Source organism: Notamacropus eugenii, chromosome 5 (assembly GCF_028372415.1).
Source record: "Notamacropus eugenii isolate mMacEug1 chromosome 5, mMacEug1.pri_v2, whole genome shotgun sequence".
Taxonomy (NCBI): domain Eukaryota; kingdom Metazoa; phylum Chordata; class Mammalia; order Diprotodontia; family Macropodidae; genus Notamacropus; species Notamacropus eugenii.
In genome coordinates, this window is record NC_092876.1 from 260449971 (window position 1) to 260471792 (window position 21822).

The following is a 21822-nucleotide window of genomic DNA, read 5'->3' on the forward strand; positions in this document are numbered from 1 at the left end:
AAACCCAGGGGACCAATTTTAGAGGCTATAGCAGATATGATATTATCTTTACAATGAGTCTAACTCAAAAATCATTAGTTTCATTGGGGTTGAAATTTGGTGACATAGTTTAAGTGAAGGTAGAGATATGGTTTTGATGCTGAGGAGTGACTGCTGATTTCAGATGAACCTGGATTTAGGATCAACAAGTGAAATTACATATTCACTACCCACATAGTGTGATGCAAGAGGTAAACATACTTGCTACAATATATTTCACATGAAAAAAATTGAATAATGTACTTCAGTGACTATCTTCTAAGGTGTTATGTCTATATGATTGCAGCTAATAATGCAGTGATGTATTTTTAGCCACAGTTATTCTTGAATTATTACTGTTGGTAGAGGAGGTATGATCTGTTTTTGTGAAATGCATATCCATGTACATGAAACCACAAGAGAATAAGTCAAATATTCCCTTCTTAGTGTTAATGGCTTAGGAAAACACATGGGAAAATACCATCTACAGCTCTGGTAAGACCTGATCCTTTCCTGAATAATATAGTACCTTAAGCAGGAACAAAAACAAGTACTGAAGGGAAGATATTATTGATTTAATATTATTGGCCAAAAAATGTTATATAATAAAAGGAAACAAGTGAAAAATGGTTTGACAATAAATCTTAGGGAAAGTCAAGGTCATGGGAAAAGGCAAATGAAGAACTCAAGTCCAAAAATCAGAGAACTATGGACAATAATAACTGTAACGATAGCCACAATACTAACTAGTGTTTGTATATTACTCTAAGTTTTGCAAAGTGCTTTATAAATAATGCATTTCATCCTTGCCACAACCCTGGAAGGTAGGTACTATTATTTCTATTTCATAACCGAGGAAACTGAAGCAAATAAAGGTCAGGTGACTTGTCAAGAATGACATTGCAATCAAGTGTGAAAAGCCACATTTACTGTCATGTCCTCCTGACTTCACATCCAGTACTCTATTCAAAGTGCCACCTTGATACCTAGATTTCTCTGCCAGAAATCAGAATCAACAATGTGGAAAATAAATTCTTTAAAATATCTTGTTGGATACCATAGGGTCAGTCCGTACAGCTCTGGTGTGATATGTTACCGTAATACTAAAGGGATACTGCTCCCTGTGTAGCCTTGAAGTCTATTCCTGTGCTGTTCTTAACCCTCAGCCCCCTCACCCTAGGAATGTTGAGCTGTGGGACAATGGATTCTCTTTCAGATAGTAATCAGACCTCACTCATGTTTCTATAGCATTTCTAGATTTACAAAGCACCTGCCTCTCATTTTAAGATAGAGTAGTATATTTATCATTTTCTTCAATTTATAAGTAAGGAAACTGAGTCTCAGAAAATACACTTGCCAATGGTCTCAGAGCTAGTGTCAGAACTGCCACTGCAAAATTCAGGTCTTCTGGATCACAATCTATAGCTCTTTCCACATCATATCAATTCTCACATGTAGCATTTTAAGGTGTATGCATGTGGTGGGGGCTTCCCAAACTTGGAAAAGGGATTTGCTCTGTCTACATGATGTTTTTAAAGTCTTATCTAGGAGCTCAGCACCTCAAACTTCACAGAAAGTCTTTCTTATATTTGATGATTTTCATCCTTCATCCTTTTTTTTGGCATCATTGCTTTCCAGGTGTCTTCCTTGAGGAAAAAAAATGTTTTGAATTATTTCGTTTTCTCACTGAGGTATTACTTGTCTTTTTTCCAAGAAGGCTCTAATTCTATTGCCTACTCACATTGTCAACTTATATTCTTTTACATTAATTCCCTTTCCAGTTGTTCCCAACATTTTCCAAGTCCCCATAGTTGTTTAATTTAATTTTCTTTTCTTCTGAATCACAATGGAATGAGTTTGATAGAAGCAATCAAACATAATCAGTGTCTTCTGCTAAACTTGTCTACTACCTGGACCTCCTCATAACCACTTTGCCCCCTGTGTTTTTCAGATATATAATGTGCCCTGGATTTATCACATTTAGACAAATGAAGTTTATATTTGTTTCATAATCAACTAAAATTCTGATTCTATAAAAAATAATTTTTACTTTATAGCATGTAATCACCATGACCAAACAGAAAGATGGTAATAACATACCAGGCCTTTATGATTAAGGGAAAGTCACTTAGCATACATTTAAGAATGCTAGTGTGCCATCGCTCTTGTATTGTTAAATTTTATTGCGATTCCTAGTTGTAGATTAACGAGTCTTTCCCTGCTCATCTTTTTCCCACTCACTCATTTTTATTCAGAAGCTCAAAAACAAGTGAACAAAAAGAACAACAGCCAGCTAGCAGGTGTTTAGCTCTACATAGAGATAGTACTGTAGTTAATTTGACTTCAAGATTAACTTAAGAACTGCTAAACCTTGTGATAGTTCTTATAAACAAAGACAAAACAACTTTACTGGTAGTTATGGTTTAGGGAGAAAAGCATTTCATATGGAGTCAGAAAAGCTGGGTCACATTAATTGTGTGACTTTCTTAAGTCAGTTTACCTCAGTCTTCTCATCTGAAAAATGAGATAATAACAATATTTATATTGCACAACCTACAATTTGTTGTGGAGACAAATGAAATAATGTACATAAAAAGATTTTATAACTTTCAAAGCTATTATTTTATTTGTATTTTTTAATCTTTTGAGGACAAAGGATGATTATTATTTGGTCCTTGGATCCCCACCAGCTAGTACAGTTCCTTGCACACAGTGTGACACTTCCAAAGTGTTTGCTGAAAATATTTCTTTTATATTGTTTCTCTGAAAATCCCCCCTTCCATGGCCTTTGCTATCTGCTTTTAACATCAAGTTGTCAGGTCACTGGTTTTTAGATAGACGTAAATCAAATGTTACGTTTCATACTACACTTGTATATTGATAGAAAAGAAACTCCACATTTTGGAAAACAGTTCATCTGTAACACAGCTCTCAGACATTTCAAAATTATGTAAAGAAAAGAGACTTGAGTAGGTCAACATGGATAGACATCTATAAAATACATCCAGGGGAAGAGGACTCCCTTGGAAAATGACTTTATTCTTGGTCAGTGAACAGACACTAAAGAATCTTAACATAAAAGAAAATTGTCAAAAATAATTGCTTTCTGCATAACCTCATACTTGAAAACTCTGCAAAGAATGAAATAATATTAAATCCGTAGTAATTAAAGATGAATCCAAAAGATAAGAAGCTGAGACTCAAAACAGTACAAAAACCTCATGAAATAGCATAAAAAACCTAAATATTTAAAGCACACACTCAATATTAGTGTACTTAGTTCATCACATACACTATGTATAATAGCTACTACAGGCAAACACATTTTTTTTTCAGGGTCTGACTCTGAAGTCCCTACTCAGTACCAACACAATAACAACTCAATCTAAACTCATTCTCATTGCATAAAAGACAAAGGACATTGATTTTGCCCAGTCATGTTGAGGAAGGGGAGCACAACTGTGACAGGAGTGATGGTGGAATTGGTGAAAGTCAAAGGTGGCTTAAGACTTGATAAAGGAGAAGAGGTCTCTCTGCTTAATGAAAAGAGAACTAGAATCCTATTTCAGGTGATTCATTTTCTCATAAAGTTTATGTTGTGCAGGGAATCATATGAAAGTATACTCCACTCTACCTGAAGAAGGATAATTATTCCAAGCTTAGATGTTTGGACAATGTGGTCTTCACAGAAAATAGAAGAAAGAAGCATTAGAAAGTGATAAAAGAAATCAAATGTAAGCTACAAGTCTAGACTTGTGAAACCACTATTGGATCACCAAGGGATTTGAGAGCTTGCTCTGCCCAGTCCTCATCTCTAGCATTCTTTTGATTGGATTCAGTCCTAGGGGAGCCTTGATTTTAATGAAAGGGGTTAAGTTTCCTCTTATGAACTTGTTGATTTGTTAAATATCTAGTTTAGCTTCATTGGGTGATATTTACAACACTTAATTACATTTATATTCTAATTGATTAATAAAGATTTTACATCATTACATATTTATGTTTCTGTACATACTTTCTAATATTCTCACATATATATATATTTTATCATGAATGCATATATCATATACACATATGTTACTATAATAAAATGGGATGCATATGGATAACAGACATACACATAATAGGAAGCCATTTGAATAAAAAATAAATAGAATTCTCAGAGTGTGGGGTCAAAGAAAACAAATATAGGCAAGGGAAGAGAAAAGACAGGGGAAAAAACAGTGAAATTCGTATATGAATCCAGATGTTGGAGCTGGTTTTTGTAGTCCCCTTTTGGGCACCTACTAATATTATTCCAGTAAGTAATTTATCAAAATGAGCATACAGTAAAGATACAGCCATCTTGGTTTCCTCAGAGCTTTTTAGCATCATCCTGCTGAATGGCATATAAATTACCTCTATGAACTAGATAAGATGCTTAAGTTCCCAGAGTACACATGACTGCCAGTTGGTTGAAAGTATATCCAAGAGACATGGCCTGATTTTCCTTTATTTAATTTGGCTCATTTGCTACAACTGAGTCACTGGGGTAGGATTCATGCAACATTGTGCTGATGAAGGCCAAAAAGTCACTGGCTAAATGGTGTCAGGAGGCTATGCTAATACTGTGTTGTCTCCAAGTAGTTTTGACTTCTTGTTACTAGCACAAAGCTTGCTTTCAGGCCTAGAGCATTCTCTTGGAGGTCTTAGTAACAGTTAATGTCATAGCAACAAGAAAGTTGACTGGGTTCATTTATAAACTTAAAATAATATCAAATTTTTACAGTTATTAAGTTAACATAGCTTCAGAGAAAAGATGGGGAGTAGAGAAAGTACTCAATTGAGATCTCCCAAATTTCCACTCTTCAAATTGAATTCTGAAGAACAGGGCCAACAAAATGTCAGAGTAAAAAATTCTTTAAGCCAAAGACAACACAGAAGGTCAGAAAGAAAGACCTGTGACATGGGAGATGAGGCTGAATGAGAGTCTACATGGGTAAAACTCTAGTGGTAGGGGTAGGTAGTGGTGGTTGAAACAGGAGCCGTGTCAGGTGTTCTCAAGTCAGAGATGGTAAGAAGACCTAGCAAAGAAAGAGATTATAGGGGTCCTTTGTGCTAACACTGGATACAGAGTCAGAAGCTTTTGGCCAACACTATTACCTAAACCATATCTGGGTCATAGCTCAAGAGCATGAAGGAGTATTTTCAGGCAAGTGGGAGTGGAAACCTTGAGTGATAGAAACATTTCAAGCCCCAAAGGATCAGAGGTCCTTTTTGGGTAAGCATGAGAGTACAGACCAGGAGAACTGTTACTACATCTCTCCCCAGATCACACTGCCTTAGAAACATCAAAAACTTTCAAACTCTCAGAACTATCTATGAAAACATCAGTGCTAAAAATCATGAAGTCTGAGATAATGACCCTCACCCCTCTGTGCCAAGAACAGAGTCCAACATTAACTTGTTTCCAAATTAAGCAATACAGTAAGAAAAAATGAGCAAAGGACAACAACAACAATAAAAATAGCCTGATCACATAAAACTATTATGGTGACAAGGAAGATCAAGACATAAGATGAAGACAATGAAATCAGGATAACTCTAAGCAAAGCCTCAAGGGAAAAAAAGTAAATTGAACAAAAGTCCAACAAGAATTCCTGGAATATATAAACAATGATGTTCAAAATCAAATAAGAGTGGTGGAAGAAAAGATTAGGTAAAAGAATGAAAACAAATTAAGAAAATAATGAAAAAACAATTAATTGCTGGATAAAAGTGTCACAAAAATACAAAAGAAAATACCACCTTAAAAACAGAATTGGAGAATTGGTCAAATGGGAAAAACATCTAAAAACTGAAAATAACTCCTTAAAAAACATAATTGATCAAAGAGGAAAAAAATACAAATGTCCACTTGTAATGACAATCAGATTAGGATCTTTTGCTATTTTTGTTTTACTAAAAGTGCCTCTGATTGAATAATGTGATTGCAGAAGTTCCTTCTGCCCCCTCTCCCCCAATTGATGGGTTTACCCATTGTGGCAAGCTTGATTAGGGGAGTTGTTCTGGAGGAGGGTCCCAAATACCTTTTTGGTTTTTTCTCTTGAGGCACTGGGTTAGAGGGTTATGCCCTCTGGCTCTACAAAGTGTATAAATGCTCTGAGGATGAGGTTTTACTTTGGAAGCCTAGTTTTTGGAAGATCTGTGTGCCAGATGAACTCTGAGAAGCTGCTAAGCAGCGCCCCCATACCACCCCCCTCCCCGGGCTTTTTGAAAACCTGGATGAGGTTGGTGCTTCCCTCTCTGGTACAGATGTATATATGTTAGTGGTCTGGTGATTTGGAAACGCTGTCTGTAGATTTTTGATTTCTCTGAAATTTTGACTTTGATTTTCTCTGATACCTGTGCTTGATTAAAGTCTTTGTTAACCTCTCAAAAGTTGCCTTTCCTTTTATGAATACAGATCTAAGAGCCTGTTGTTGTGGGCCCCCCTGTGTATTCTGGGGTGCTTACTGATACACCACTGAAGAAAATATTTGTAAGTCTACCTTTTTACAGAAATGTTTGATTTTCTTATTTTATTATCTTTATTGTCTTTGTTTATAGAACCTTTCTTTGATATCTCAAAAGTCCTCACACTTCCATATATAAATATTCATTTTAAGTTTAATGTTTTATTTCCCCTCAATTATTTCTAAAAATAATTTCCAATATTCTTTTCTTTATTTTTGAATTTTAAATTCTCTTCACCTTTATCCCCCCACCCCAACCACTGGAGAAGGCAAACAATTTGATATTGGTTGTACATATGCAGGTCTGCCAAACATATGCCTGTTATTCATTTTGTGAAAAACAAGACAAAAAAACACAAGAAAAAAAACTTTCAAAAAGTATGCTTCCATATGCTTTCAGACTTTATCAGTTCTTTGGAGATGGATAGCACTTTTTCGTAAGTCCTTCAGAAAATTCTTGGATCAAAATATCAGTTGTTCATAAGTATACCATGATAATATAATAAAAATGACAATTCTATCTAAATTAATTTACTTATTTAGTGGCATACCAATCAAACCATGAAAAATTATACAGCTAGAAAAAATTATAACAAAATTCATTTGGAAGAACAAAAGGCCCAAAATATCAAAGGAATTAATGAAAAGAAATGCAGAGGAAGGTAGCCTAGCTATAGTAGATCTAAAACTGTATTACAGAGTAACAACCATCAAAACTATTTGGTACTGGCTAAGAAATAGAATGCAGGATCAGTGCAATAGGTTATGTATACAAGATACAGTAGTCAATAACCAGAGTAATCTAGTGTTTGATAAACCCAAAGACTCTAGCTTCTGGGATAAGAACTCACTAAAAAACCATATGGCAGAAAGTAGACATAGACAAACATCTTACAACATATACTAAAATAAGGTCAAAATGGGTATATTATTTAGACTTAAAGGGTAATACCATAAGCAAATTAGGACAGCAAGGAATAGTTTGCTTGTCAGATCTATTGGGAAGGGAAGAATTTTTGGCCAAGCAAGAGATAGAGAACATTGTGAAATGCAAATTGGATAATTTAGATTATATTAAGTTAAAAATAATTTGTATAAACAAAGCCAATGCCCTCAAGATTAGAAGGAAAGTAGGAAGCTGGGAAACAATTTTTATAGCCAGGATCTCTGATAAAGGCCTCAGTTTTAAAATATATGGAGAAATGAGCCAAATTTATGAGAAGACAAGTCGTTCCCCAATTGAAAAATGGTGAAAGGTTATAAGCAGGCAGTTTTCAGATGAAGGAATTAAAGCTATCTGTAGTCATTTACAAAATGCTCTAAACCACTATCAATTATAGAAATGTACACTAAAACACCTCTGAAGGACCACTTCCCATCTATCATATTGGCTAATATGACACAAATAGAAAATGGAAATGTTGGAGAAAATGTGGGAAAGCACTAATGCATTGTTGGTTGAGTTGTGAACTGATTCAACCATTCTGGAGGGCAATTTGGAATTGTGCTCAATGGGCAACCAAACTGTTCATAACCTTTGATCCAGCAACATAACTACTAGGTATGTATCCCAAAGAGATCACAAAAAAGAGAAAAGGACCCACATGCAGAAAACTATTTATAGCTACTCTTTTTGTGATAGCAAAGAATTGGAAATGGAGGGAATGACCATCTAAGGGGGAATGGCTGAATAAGCTGTGGTCTATGAATGTAATGGAATATTGTTGTGCTATAAGAAATGATGAACAGGCAGGTTTCATTGTGTGTTTGTCCTTCGTTCTCAGAGGACCATGACATCAACATTTTGACATGACAGGCAGTTGACTTTGATTTGAGGGAGGGAGGGCTGTGCAATGTCATCAACCAGATTTCAGAAAATTCTGGAAAGACTCTTGTGAACTGATGAAAAATGAAATGAGCAGAACCAGGAATACATTATATAGAGTAACAGGAACATTGTGTGATGGCCAGCTTTGATAGGCTTAGCTCTTCTTAGTAATACAATGATCTAAGAGAATTCCAAAAGATTTATGATGGAAAATAATATCCACATCCAGACAAAGAACTATGAAGCCTGACCGAAGATCAAAGCACACTATTTTCTGTCTTTTTGCTTGTTTTTCTTTCTAGTGGTTTTTCTGCATTGTGTCTTCTTGCACAATGTGACCAATGTGGAAATATATTTAATATGATTATACATGTATAGCCTGTATCACTGTGTTTACTGTGTTGGGACATGAGAGGAAGAAAAAAATGGAATTCCAAATTCTAAAAATGTCTACATTGAAAATTAAACTAAAATTAAATTAAAATTTTAAAATAATTAAAAACGTATTGTCTTGGATCATTATATTTCCAAGAATAGCTAAATCAATAGTTGATCATATGTTATTGTTGTTACAGTATGTTCTCTTCATTCTGCTCATTTTCTTTTGCATTAGCTCGTGTATAAGTCTTTCCAGGTTTTCCTAAGAGAATCACAATTACATACAGCAACTTGTTCAGCCATTCCCAAACTGATGGACCTCTTAACGTATAATTCTTTACCACCATTAAAATATTTTTGTACATATATGTCCTTTTCCTCTCTGTTTTTAACATTTTTGGATACAAATCTAGTAGTACTTATCTTGCCTGGTCAAAAGGTATGCATGATTTTGTAGCCCTTTGTGTGTGGTTCCAAATTGCTCTCCAAAATGGTTGAATCAGTATACAACTTCATCAAGAAGCATTAATATCTCAGTTTTTCCATGTACCCTCCAACATTTGTCATTTTCCTTTTTTGTCATATTTGCCAATCTTCTAGGTACAGGATTGTAGTTCAGAGTTATTTTCATTTGCATTTCTCTAATCAATAGTGATTTAGAGCTATTTAAATATATGACATAAATGACTCTAATTACTTCCTTTAAAAACTCTTCATATCCTTTGATCATTTGTCAAATTGAGAATGTCTCTTATATTTATAAGTTTGAATCAGTGCCCCATGTGTTTAAGAAATTAGGCCTTTATTAGAGAAATTTGTATTTTTTTCAATTATGCTTATTAACTAAAGATTTCTCTCCATCCTATTTCCCCCATTTGTCCTAATCTCCCTCCTTTCATCCTATTCATTCTCAAAAGGGTTTTGCTTCTGATTTTTACTTACTCCAATCTGCTCACATTTCTATCATTCCCACCTGCTTCTTTTATCCTCTTCTCCTCCTACTTTCCTGTATGGTAAGATAAATTTCTATACCCAAAGGAGTGTGTGTATTATCCGCTCTTTAAGCCAATTTCAATAATAATAACATTCATGTACTCCTTCTACCTTACCTCTCCCATATTCTCCTCCACTGTTAAAGCTCTTTTGTGCCTCTTTTTTTGTCAGATAATTTACCCAATTCTACCTATCCCCTTTTCCCCTTTCCTTTCTCCCAGCACATTCCTCTTTTTTAGCCCTTAATATTATTTTTTTATATAATGATCTCATATTCATCCATGCCTTCTATGCATACATCTTTTAACTGCCTTAATAATGAGAAAGTTTTATATGTCTTATAAGTATCATTTTCCCATGTAGAAATATAAATAATTCAATGTTATTGAATTCCTTCTGCTTTGTTTTGTTTTGGTTTTTTTGGTTTATCTTTTTATGCTTCCCTTGACTCTTGTATATGTAAGTCAAATTTTCTGTGTAGCTCTGATCTTTTCATCAGGAGTGCTTGAAAGTCCCATATTTCACTGAATATCCATATATAAAAAGATATATAGATATTTATATAGCTATGTAATTACGCACATACATACACACATACACACATATGCATACACATATGCAGATATATGCACACACATATGTGTATATGTGTGGATGTGTACATTTGTGTGTATAAATGTATGTGTATCTGTATACATACACATATACATATAAATATGTGTGTATATAAATATATCATAAATATACGCATACACATATGTACACATATACACATACATGCATGCACATATATCTATACACCTATATACATACATATATCTATGCATATATACATATAAGCATACATACATATAATACACACATACATATATACATTCACACATATAATAGATATACATATGTACACATACATACATATATACATACATCTAAATACACACATATGTATGTATATATGTGTGTGTACATCTCTCGATCTATATCTATCTCTCATCTATGTATGTTTGTATCTATCTATCTATCTATCTATCTATCTATCTATCTATCTATCTGTCTATCTATTCACATTCATATTTTACTGCTTGCAATGTTTTCTCCTTGACTGAGGAGCTCTGGAATTTGACTATAATATTCCTGAGAGTTTTCGTTTTGGGATCTTTCTCAGGAGGTGATTGGCAGATTCTTTCAATTTCCATTTTACTCTCTAGTTCTAGGATATTAGGGACGTTTTCCTTGATAATTTCTTGAAAGATGATGTCTATGCTTTTTTAAAAAAAAATCATTGCTTTCAGGAAGTCCAGTAATTCCTAAATTATCTTTCCTAGTTCTATTTCACAGGTTAGTTGTTTTGTTTTGTTTTTCTCAATGAGATATTTCACATTTTCTTATTCTTTCTTTTGATTTTGTTTCATTGTTTCTTGATGTCTCATAAAGTCATTCCATTTCCCCAATTCTAATGTTTAAAGAATATTTTTTTTGAGTTTTATTAATTTATTTGTTTTTGGTTTTCTACAATCATAAGTCTTAGATTTTCTCCTCTTTCCTGCCAGAGACAGCATGCAATCTTATATGGTTTCTATACATACATTCTTATTAAGCACATTTTCACAATAGTCATGTTGCATAGAAGAATTAAAATGAATGGGGGAAACCATGAGAAAAAACAAACCAAACCAAAACATAACACAAGAGAAAACAGTCTGACTCATTTTGGGTTCCAATTCCATAGTTATTTCTCTGGATGTGGATGACATTTTGCTTCAAGAATCCTTGGGAATGTTCCAGGTCCTTTCATTGCTGTAAAGGGCTAGTTTTACCAGAAAAATTCCTCTCACATTGTGGTTGTTACTGTGTACAATGTTCTTCAGGTTCTGCTCCTTTCACTCAGCATCAGTTGGTATAAATCCTTCCAGGCCTCTCTGAAGTCCTGCTGTTCATCATTTCTTATAGCACAACAGAATTCCATTACATTCATATACCACAACTTGTTCAGCCACTTCCCAAGGAATAATTTTCCTCACTGAGCTTTTGTAGCTCCTTTTCCATTTGGCCAATTCTTTTTAAGGAGTTCTTTTCTTCAGTGAATGTTTGTGTATCTTTTTCCATCTGGCAAATTCTGATTTTTCAAGGCATGCTTCTCTTTGTTGTATTTTTGTGCCTCTCTTACCATTTGACCTATTCTGTTTTTTTAAGTCTTATTTTCTTCAGTATTTTGTTGTGCCTCATTTACCAAGGTGTTGATTCTTTTTCATAACTTTCTTGTAACATTCTTCTTCATCTTTTTATTCTATACTATACCTCTCTTACTTTATTTTTAAAGTCCTTCTTGTATTCTTCTTTGTGGCTTTGGATGTATCAGTTTTAACTTTTTTGTTTTTGAGTTTGTGTTTTGATCTTCCTTGTCACTATGGTAACTTTCCATAGTCAGAGTCTTTTTCTTCTGTTTGCTCTTTTCCCCAAACCTATTTATTGATGTTCAATGCTATGCTAAAGTGGGACTGGACTTTCAGAGTGGAGGGGGCACTGTCTCAAGTTACAGGGTTTTTTGTGTATCTATTTTCACAGCTAATTCTGGGAATCTGTAAGTTTTCAGTTCTTGCATGTATGACTTAGGGAGATGTGCTTTTACTACTCTCCTGTCATATGCTCTGGTCTATGAGCAACCACAAGAACTCTTTCCATCCTAGAACTCTGACTAGAATCCCAGGTCCTCTGTGACTGCAAACTCTGCTGTACTAGTGCTCCTTACCATGGGACTGTGACTCAGATACAAATATTGGAAATGAAGCAGAGTCCTGCTCCCTGTGCCAGCAAAGGTACTCCTGTAATCTACTTCCAACCAATTGTCTAATCTTCTTATTGTCTATGGGCTAAGAAGTCTGGATGCTGCCTTGATTGCCATTGATTTAGGTAGCCTCAAGGGTTATTGCTAGTTTGCTGGAGTGTGGCCTCTGCTAGACTATGCTCCACTCTCACTCCAGTGCAACTGACCTTTCCTGTCAACCTGCTAAATTGTCTTAGGCTGGAAAATTATTTTACCCCATCCTTTTGTGGGTTCTGCTACCCCAGAATTTGTTTTGAGTCTTTGTTTAAAAGGTTTTTTGGAGGGGTTTGGAGGAGAGTTCAGGCCAGTACCCACTTTTTCTTTGCCATCTTCAAAATGATTTCTTAAAAATTGGAATTGGGCAAGTGGAAAGTAATGATTGTATAAGACATCAAGAAACAGCAAAACAAAGTAAAACCTATAAAGAAAAATAGAAGATAAAGTAAAATTTCCCACTGGACAAACAACAGATCTAGAAAATAGATCAAGAGGAGTTAATTTAAGAATCAATGGACTACCTGAAATCCATGATGAAAGGAATACTATAGATATTATATTTCAATAAATTGTTAAGAAAAAGTACCCTGATATCTTAGAAACACGATTTGTGTTGTTTTTGTTATTGATATGGTTGATTATAAAGATAATTTTCCTTCTCCCATTCAGTTTTAAACTTTTTAAATTTTATTTTCTCCATTACATAGATAACACATTTTAACATTCATTTTTACAACTTTGAGTTCCACATTCACTCCTTTCTTTCCTCCTCACTCACCCATAATTGATAAGGTAAACAATTCAATATAGGTTATGCATGTGTAGTCATGGAAAGCACTTCCATAATAGTCATTCTGAGAAAGAAAGAAAACAAAAAAACCTGCAAGAAAAATAAATAAAGCCAAATAAATGTATTCTTCAATCTGCATTTCAGATACCATCAGTACATTGTCTAGGGATGCATAACATTTTTCATAGTAAGTCCTTCAGAGGTGTCTTGGGTCATTGTATTGCTGAAAATAGCTAAGTCATTCACAGTTTATCATCCTATAATATTGTTGTTGCTTTATACACCATACATGTCATTTTTCACTAGCTCATCAAAGTCTCGCTTTTTTCTGGAAGCATCCTGCTCATCATTTCTTACAGTACAATAGTATTCCATCATAATCACATACTACAATTTGTTCACTCATTCCCCAATTGATGCACATACCCTCAATTTCTATATCTTTGCCACTAGAAAAGAGCTGCTATAAATATTTTTGCACAAGTAAGTCTTTTTCCTTTTTTTTTATAATCTCTTTTGGAATACAGACCTAGTACTAACAATCCTATGTCAAAGGCTATGCATAGTTTTATAGCCCTTTGGGCATAGTTCCAAACTGCTCTACAGAATGGTTGGATCTGTTCACAACTCCACCAACAGTGCATTAATGTCTCATTTTTCCCACATCCCTTCTAATATTCAACATTTATTTTTTTCTGTTCTATTAGCCAATATAATAGGTATGAGGTAGAACCTCACAATTATTTTAATTTGTATTCCTCCAATTAATAGTGAGAGTACTTTTTCATATGACTATAGATAGCTTTGATTGTTTTATCAAAAAACTGATCATATCTTTTGATCATTGATCAATTGAAGAATAGCTATGATTTTTATAAATTTGACTTGGCTCTCTATATATTTGAGAAATAAGGCCGTTATCAGAGAAATTTGTTTCAAATTTTTTTTAAAGTTACTATTGCTAACTGCATTTCCCTCCATCCCATTCCCACCCTGTTTATTTTATTCTCTCTCTTTTCACCCTGTCTTTCTTCAAAAGTACTTTGCTTCTGATTACTTCCTTCCTCAGTCTACCTTCCCTTCTATCACTCCCCTTTCTCTTGTCCTTTTCCCCACTTTCCTGTAAATTAAGATAGATTTCTAAACCCAATTTAGTATATATACTATTTCCTCTTAGCCAATTCTGATGAGAGTAAGGTTCACTCATTCTCCAGCTTCCTTCTCTTCCCTTCCATTGTAAAAAGCTTTATTTTGTCAATTCAGGTGTACTACAACCTGGTAGCAAAGACTCTTCCTCATTTTTGTCCAAACTTTTACCTATTCTGTCAAGATTTAGCCACTTATCCATAACCAAAATATATTTTTTCTTTAAACATAAATATCACTAATAATTTCTCAATTAGTCATTTTACTGTATGCAATTGCATTTGTTTGTGCTTAATTTAAAACATTCAAATAATCAACTTTAGTTGGTTAATTAAATTAATTTTAGTTTAATTATTATTATTTGCTCAATATATATTAATATTTTAATTAGTATATTAAAATTAGCATATGATAGAATATAAATATATATATTTAAACATTATAAATATTTATTATTATTATTGATTTTAATTAAATATTTAGTTAAATTAATTTAAAACATTGAACTAAGCACAAAGGTAATTGCATACAATAAAGTGACTATTTATTTGAGAAATTATCAGTAACATTTATTTATGTTTTACGAAAAAATATATTTTGGTTATGCTAAAGTGGCTAAATCTAGACAGAACAGGCAAAAATCTGGACAAAAATGAGGCACACTGTTTGCTACCAGGTTGTAGTACATCTAAATTGGCAATAAAAAACAAAATATGTCAAATCATTTTTACAAAATAGATTTACTTCTAATATTAATGATGGTGTGGGAAAACCTCTTTGCTTAATTTGCAGGATTATTGTTGTGTCACACTTTGGAAAGATACACAAGAGGGGAACATATATATCTTAAAGTCAATGAATTTTTTACAAATGAATGTTTACAGTGGAAAAAGTTGGTTTGGAGTCTGTAGAGATGGTGCTGGAGAAATAATGGTTAGAATGTTGGATTTGTAGCAAATGTTAAAGCTGGAGAAAATAAACATACCACATTTACTCACTGCATGATCCATCAGAAGGCACTCATAGCCAAAAAAAAAAAAAATCACTAAAGTTAGATGTGTTTTGTGATACTATCAAAATCATTAACTTCATTAAAAGCCATGCCCTTAACAACTGCTTTCAAATTTTTGGAAATATATGGACTCTGATTACAAAAATTTATTATTAAGTGCAGAGGTAAGGTGGCTCTAAGAGGGCAAATCTGAAACACATCATTGAGATGGAAAGATAAAGTTATTAGATTTTTGACTGAGAAGCAATCTTGATTTTGTTAATTTTTTCCATAATGAATTATGGCTTTAAAATCTGTCTTATTTGTCAATTTTTTTTTTTTTTTGGAAAACAAAGATTTAAACATGTTGCTTCAAGGAAAAGAATTATAATGTATTTATGTTAAAATATAAAATTGAAGGTTTTACTGAAAAATTAACATATGGAAGAATAGGATGGAAAATGGTTCTTTAGAAATTTTATAGGTACAGAAGATTTAAAAATTTTAAATAACCTTCCAAAAGATTTAATTGTAGCAGTTGTAACTGATCATCTGAAGTGCCTGGTGACACAGTTTCAAAAATACTTTCCTTCAAATTTCGAAACTAAAAAACTAAGTTGGATTCATAAACCATACACACTTGAAATAATAATAATTAAAAAAACCCAATCATCTGCCATTAAAAGTTTAAGAAGAATTTGCCAAGTTATCAAGTGACACAGATTTAAAACTTGAGTTTCCTAAATAAGTATTAAATGAATTTTGGCTAGAGATTAAGACAGAATTTCCAATAATTTCTGAAATGGCCCTAAAGCTTCTTTCATTTTTTCCTCCACATTTATGCCAAACAGCATTCTCAGCATTGACTATTATAAAATCAAAATATCAATCAACTCTGAAAAAACATTGAAGATGCTCTATGTCTTGCATTGTCAAGTATTCCACCAAGATTTAATTCTTTATGCAAAAATAAATAAGCCCATCTACCTCATTAGTATGCAAATTTTTTCTTGTCTATAATTAATGATAAAAGTATGTGTGTATCAAAGAATTGCTATAATATTTTTAATTTTTTATTATAAGTAGATGTTTTATTTGTATACCTATTTCATATACCTGTATACTGAGGGTGATAGGAAAATTTCTTGACTGAAAAGGGGTTCTGAACAGAGAAAACTGAAGAAGCCCTGGTCTATCTCTTCTAAGGTTCTTCAAACAATCTCTTCTAAGTTTTCTAAGGTTCTACTCATCTTGACTTCTTTCCTATTCACTTTATAGTTAGATTTATCTTGTTCTGCCCAAATAAAACTAATGTAACCCAAATTAGAAGGAAAACAGAAGGATGGGAAAATTTTACTTCAAGTTTCTCAGATGAATGGCCTAATTTCTTAAAAGGGGAATTGGACAAAAAAAAAAAAAGGAGTCTTTCCCCAGTTGATAAATGATCAAATTATATGAATAGCCAATTTTCAAAAGAAGAAATCAAAACTATTTTTTCATATAAAAAATCCAAATCACTACTATGTTGAGAAATACAAAACAGACAATTCTGAAATCCTATCCCATTATTAACTTGACAAAAAAGGAAAATGACAAATGATGGAGGGGATACAGAAAAAGATATTGATTCAGTAATGCACTATTGGTTCAATTGTGACCTAGTTCATGCTAGAAAGCAATTTGGAATTTATGCCAAAGGATACATAAAACTGTGCACCTCATTTCATCCAGCAGTACAACTCTAGGTCTGTTTTTCAAACAAATCAAAGATAAGGGAAAATGACTTATTTCAACAAAAAATACTTATAGCAGCAGGGCAGCTACCTCACTAAGTGGATAGAGTACTGGACTTAGAATCAGGGAGACTCATTTTCACAAGTTCCAATCCAGTCTCACTAGCTATAATGTTTTGGGTAAGTCACTTAACCTTCAACTCTTTATTTATAAAATGAACTGGAGAAGGAAAAGGCAAACCACTCCAGGTCTTTGCCAAGAAAACTCCAAATGGGATTACAAACAGTAAGATATGACTGAAATGACTAAACAAAAACAAAATCTATAGTTGTTCTTTTTGTGATGACAAAGAATTGGAAATTGAGTGAGTGCCCCACAATTGGGGAATGATGGATCAAGTTGTAGTATATGATTGTAACCAAATACTATTATGCAGAAATGATGAAGAGGATGGTTTCATAAAAACCTAGAAAGACTTACATGGAGTTGTAACAGTAAGCACCCCAACATACACAGGGGGGCCTGCTATCACAGGTTCTTAGATCTGCATTGATAAAAGGAAAGGCAGCTTTTGAGGGGTTACAATCACTTTAATCAAACACGTATCATTCCTTTAACCACATACATATATCATTCACCTAGATCAGGGCAGTCAGCACCGTGAACTTCAAAGAAATCAAAAAGTCAATAGAAATGCCTTCCTCTGCCTGATCATAACTCAGCATACAGGTCCAACTGTTTATAGTTACCAGAGAGAGAAGCACTGACATGTGGGTTTTCCAAGTGAGGAGGTTCCTTAGCAGCTCCCCAGAGTCCTCATCAGGTCAAACAAACACTTCCAGTCACTAAACCCCAGAGTATAATCTCAACTCAGAGTATCATACCATTTTTAGAGCCAGAAGGCATCAAAACTCTTGAGAGTCAGTGCCTCATTAATGAAAGGCATGGGCATTCCTGCAAATCTTCCCTAACCAAACTCCCCTTAATGGGCAGGCCCATTAATGGGTGGAGAAGATCTTTAATCACATTAAAATAATTAGCAACATAAATATGTATACTGTTTCTAGTTAAAGAAACTCTTGTTTCTGTACTTTATTCCTAGGAAAGATTCTTGGTTGATAAAGGCAAGCTTCAATCAGAGGCACTTGTCTATACTAAAACAAAATCAGCAAAAGATCCTGTTTTGCTTGCCATCACACTCCACCCTTCCAGGATCCTTGGTATTACCATCTCAATGGCCATGGATCCTGAAACAAACAGAAGCATTATACTTCTTGATTATACTAAAAGAAAAACAAAAGATTCTACTTTGCTTGCCCTTACAGGGGTCATGCAAAGTGAAGTAAGCAGAAATAAGAAAATTCTATTCACAGTACAGTAATATTATAAGGATTATCAACTGTGAAAGATTTAGTTACTGTAATGAAGACCCAAGACAATTCTAAATGATCCATGATAGAAAATGCTTTTCACCTTTAGAGAGAGAAGTGATGAACTCTGAATGTAGATTGAAACATAATCATTTTTCCTCTATTTTTATTTGTTTTATTTTGTTTGTATTTTATTTTTATTTTATATTTTACTGTGTTTAATATACTTTCCAAGCTGTCAAATGTATATATTTGATTCCAAAATTCTTACTTTCTCAAGCAGGAGGAGGAATTGGAGAGAAAGGGAAAAATCAGAACTCAAATTTAAAAAGAAATAATTGTTCATTTTTCATGTGTAATTGGAAAATATTTAATGAAATAAAAAAAGAAAATGTGGCTCAAATATTATTTGTGGAAATTTTTTTTTAAATGAGAAAAACTATTGGTGCAACTTAGACATGGCTTCTATTAAATTTTTTTTTATTGTATAGTGACTCTTTTCACCACTGATTTACACAGGCGCTCTATAAGTACCTAAGATGGGGCAGATACTATGCTAAGACCTAGATGAGTAAAACCAACAAGAAACCACAGTTCCTGGATTTAAGTCATTGATATTCTAAAGAATGAGATAAGATATAAAAGTAATAGCAGTTTAAGTTTTATAAAGCACTTTAAAAATATTATCTCATTTTGTCCTCACAACCTTGGGAGGTAGATACTATTACTAAGAGATTTTTGCTAAGAGATGGGTATACAAATACAATAAGCAAAATATTCCATGATATTAAGAAGCTTAAATTCTAATAGTGAAAACTAATACATATAACCTAATGGTAGCCAGGGTAGGCTTTTTTAGTTGCAGAAATTCACAGGAAAGGTGAGAGAAGTCATCAGACAAATGATTGGCATGGGAATTGAGGTAGACAGTGGTTAAGATACTTATTCAGGGTCTCACAGCTACTAAATATTTGAGACCACAAGTGAACTTAGGACTTTCTGGCCACATGTCAAACATTCTGTACCATGTACCACCTACAGTTAGGTGCTTCTATACAAGATACATATAAAGTTGATGGGAACTTCTAAATTCACTCTCAACTAAAGCATCTAGGAGACTTTCTTGCAGAAAATAAAATGTGAGCTGCCTCTTGAAGGAAATCAGGGATACTAAGAAGGGGAGGCAAGAAGAAAGAGCACTTCAGATATCAGTGATAGCTGGTGCAAAGGAGCAAGTATGGGATATCAAGTGTGGTATGAGAAACAACAAGTAGGCCCTAGTAAGGCAGATAAAAAATGTGAGAAAACTAGAAAGGGAGGAAGGGGCCAAATTATGAGGAATTTTTTTCAGTGTGAAAAATAGATGACTTTATCTTTGGTCCAGTAGGTAATAAGGAGTCCCTCATATTTTAAGCAGGGAGGAGAAGTAAGCATATCCATTTCTGTAGAAAAAAAGCCTCAGGAAGACTCTCTCATTTCCACTATAATCAATCAAAGTTCCTGAATGCGTGGCTGTATCCTAATTCCTGATTTCCAGCTTTCTGTTCTAGTTCTCTCATCACTTATTCAGTTCCATGTCTTTTGAAATATCACCCCCTATTACCTACCATTCATTTGATTTTCTCCCTGTCTACTCTCCTAGTTTTAGCATTTTCTTGTTCTTTGTCCCATTCAGGGTTTACTCTTATCAAAGAGATAAGTACCTCCTTTCTTACTGTACTACCATGCTCCTAGGCATTCCCATACCCACCACACTATGGTTAGAATACATACTATATGTTAGGTACTAGGATGGACATTTGGGTTAAAAAGAAAGCAAAACAGTGTAATGAGAACAATAACATGAAAAGAACTACGTGAAAACAAAATGTATATAAGATACATCGGAGATAATCTGTAGAAGGAAGGCCTTAGAACTAAAGGATATGAGGAATGACTGATCATATTCATACCATCTTATTATGCTCTGCTCTCTTCCTCTTGGAACCAGGCACTCTGACTCCTTTCTTGGGCCCTACACTTGTGAATGTGTGAGGTACAGCATAAGTTGGTACCCCTAGATCAACCACGATGTCTTCTAGCCATATTCCTGCTATGCTTCCCAAGCTTACTGATCCCATCAACTTTGGGAACCACAATCTCATCAACACTTGTATTTCTGGAAAATTTGTCTGATGACATCTCTCACCTTTCTTGTGATTTTCTACAGCTAAAATGCCTATCCTGGCTACCATTAGGCTATATGTATTAGTTTTCCCTATTAGAATTTCAGCTTCTTAAGATCATGGAATTTTTGTTTATTTTATTAGTATATCCATCTTTTAGCAAAATGTCTGGTACAGTGACTGGTTTGATTTAATCATTAATTTGGTATTGATTACTTTTCCTCCAAATTCCATTTATCTATGCTTTTTGCCTCCTGTAGGCACCTCTGTTGCAAGGGTGCTTTCCACTTGGTTGATATGTTTCTCCCAGAGTAGGGCTTTCTTTTGTTCTTTCCAATAAGTTTTCCCTGCTACCTTTCTAACCTGGACTTATGTTCTGAGGCATTTCCCACCACCTTCCCTGGAGAATGAAAGCAACAATGGAATCATGAGAAATATTTGTAGTATCTGTGGTCTCTGTGGGACAGACTAGTGAAGTCTGTGCTACACTAATAACACCTATTTTGCCTTTTCTTTCTCAAAAAATCTGGTTTAGCAATTAGCCCTTCAATCAGTCTTGGTATCACAATGCCAAAGAACCACGACCCTTATCACTGCACAGAAACACATTGCCAGAGAGAGTCTGCTGAAGATTTACTAAGATTGTCAATTTCTTAAATGCAGGAATATGTTTGAGCTGTCAGAGGCTCTGTGCTGTCAGCTAGTTTCCTGATCATCCCTAATGAGGAAGAGCAGGAACCCAGAACTTTCCCATTCAGCATTTGTATAAATCATCATCCAGTCACTGAATTAATAACATGCTAAAATCATCATGGAGAAAATAATTATGTGATTTATAGAATTACAGCTTCATTTTTATAAAGAAGTAAAGTTTATAATGTTTTAGGGAGATTCACACATGTAAACAAAATATTTAAAATAAATAATGCTTAATTGCTTGAACTTTCACTTTACGGTATTTCGCTTTCAGTGTACTGTTCCTGTACTCAGGTCTGTATTTAAATTGGTCAGGATGCTTAGGAATTCCTTCAGTTCCAACACCTAAAGAATCTGTTCTTTCCTGGGACTATCAAACTGTAATCTCCTCTCCCTGA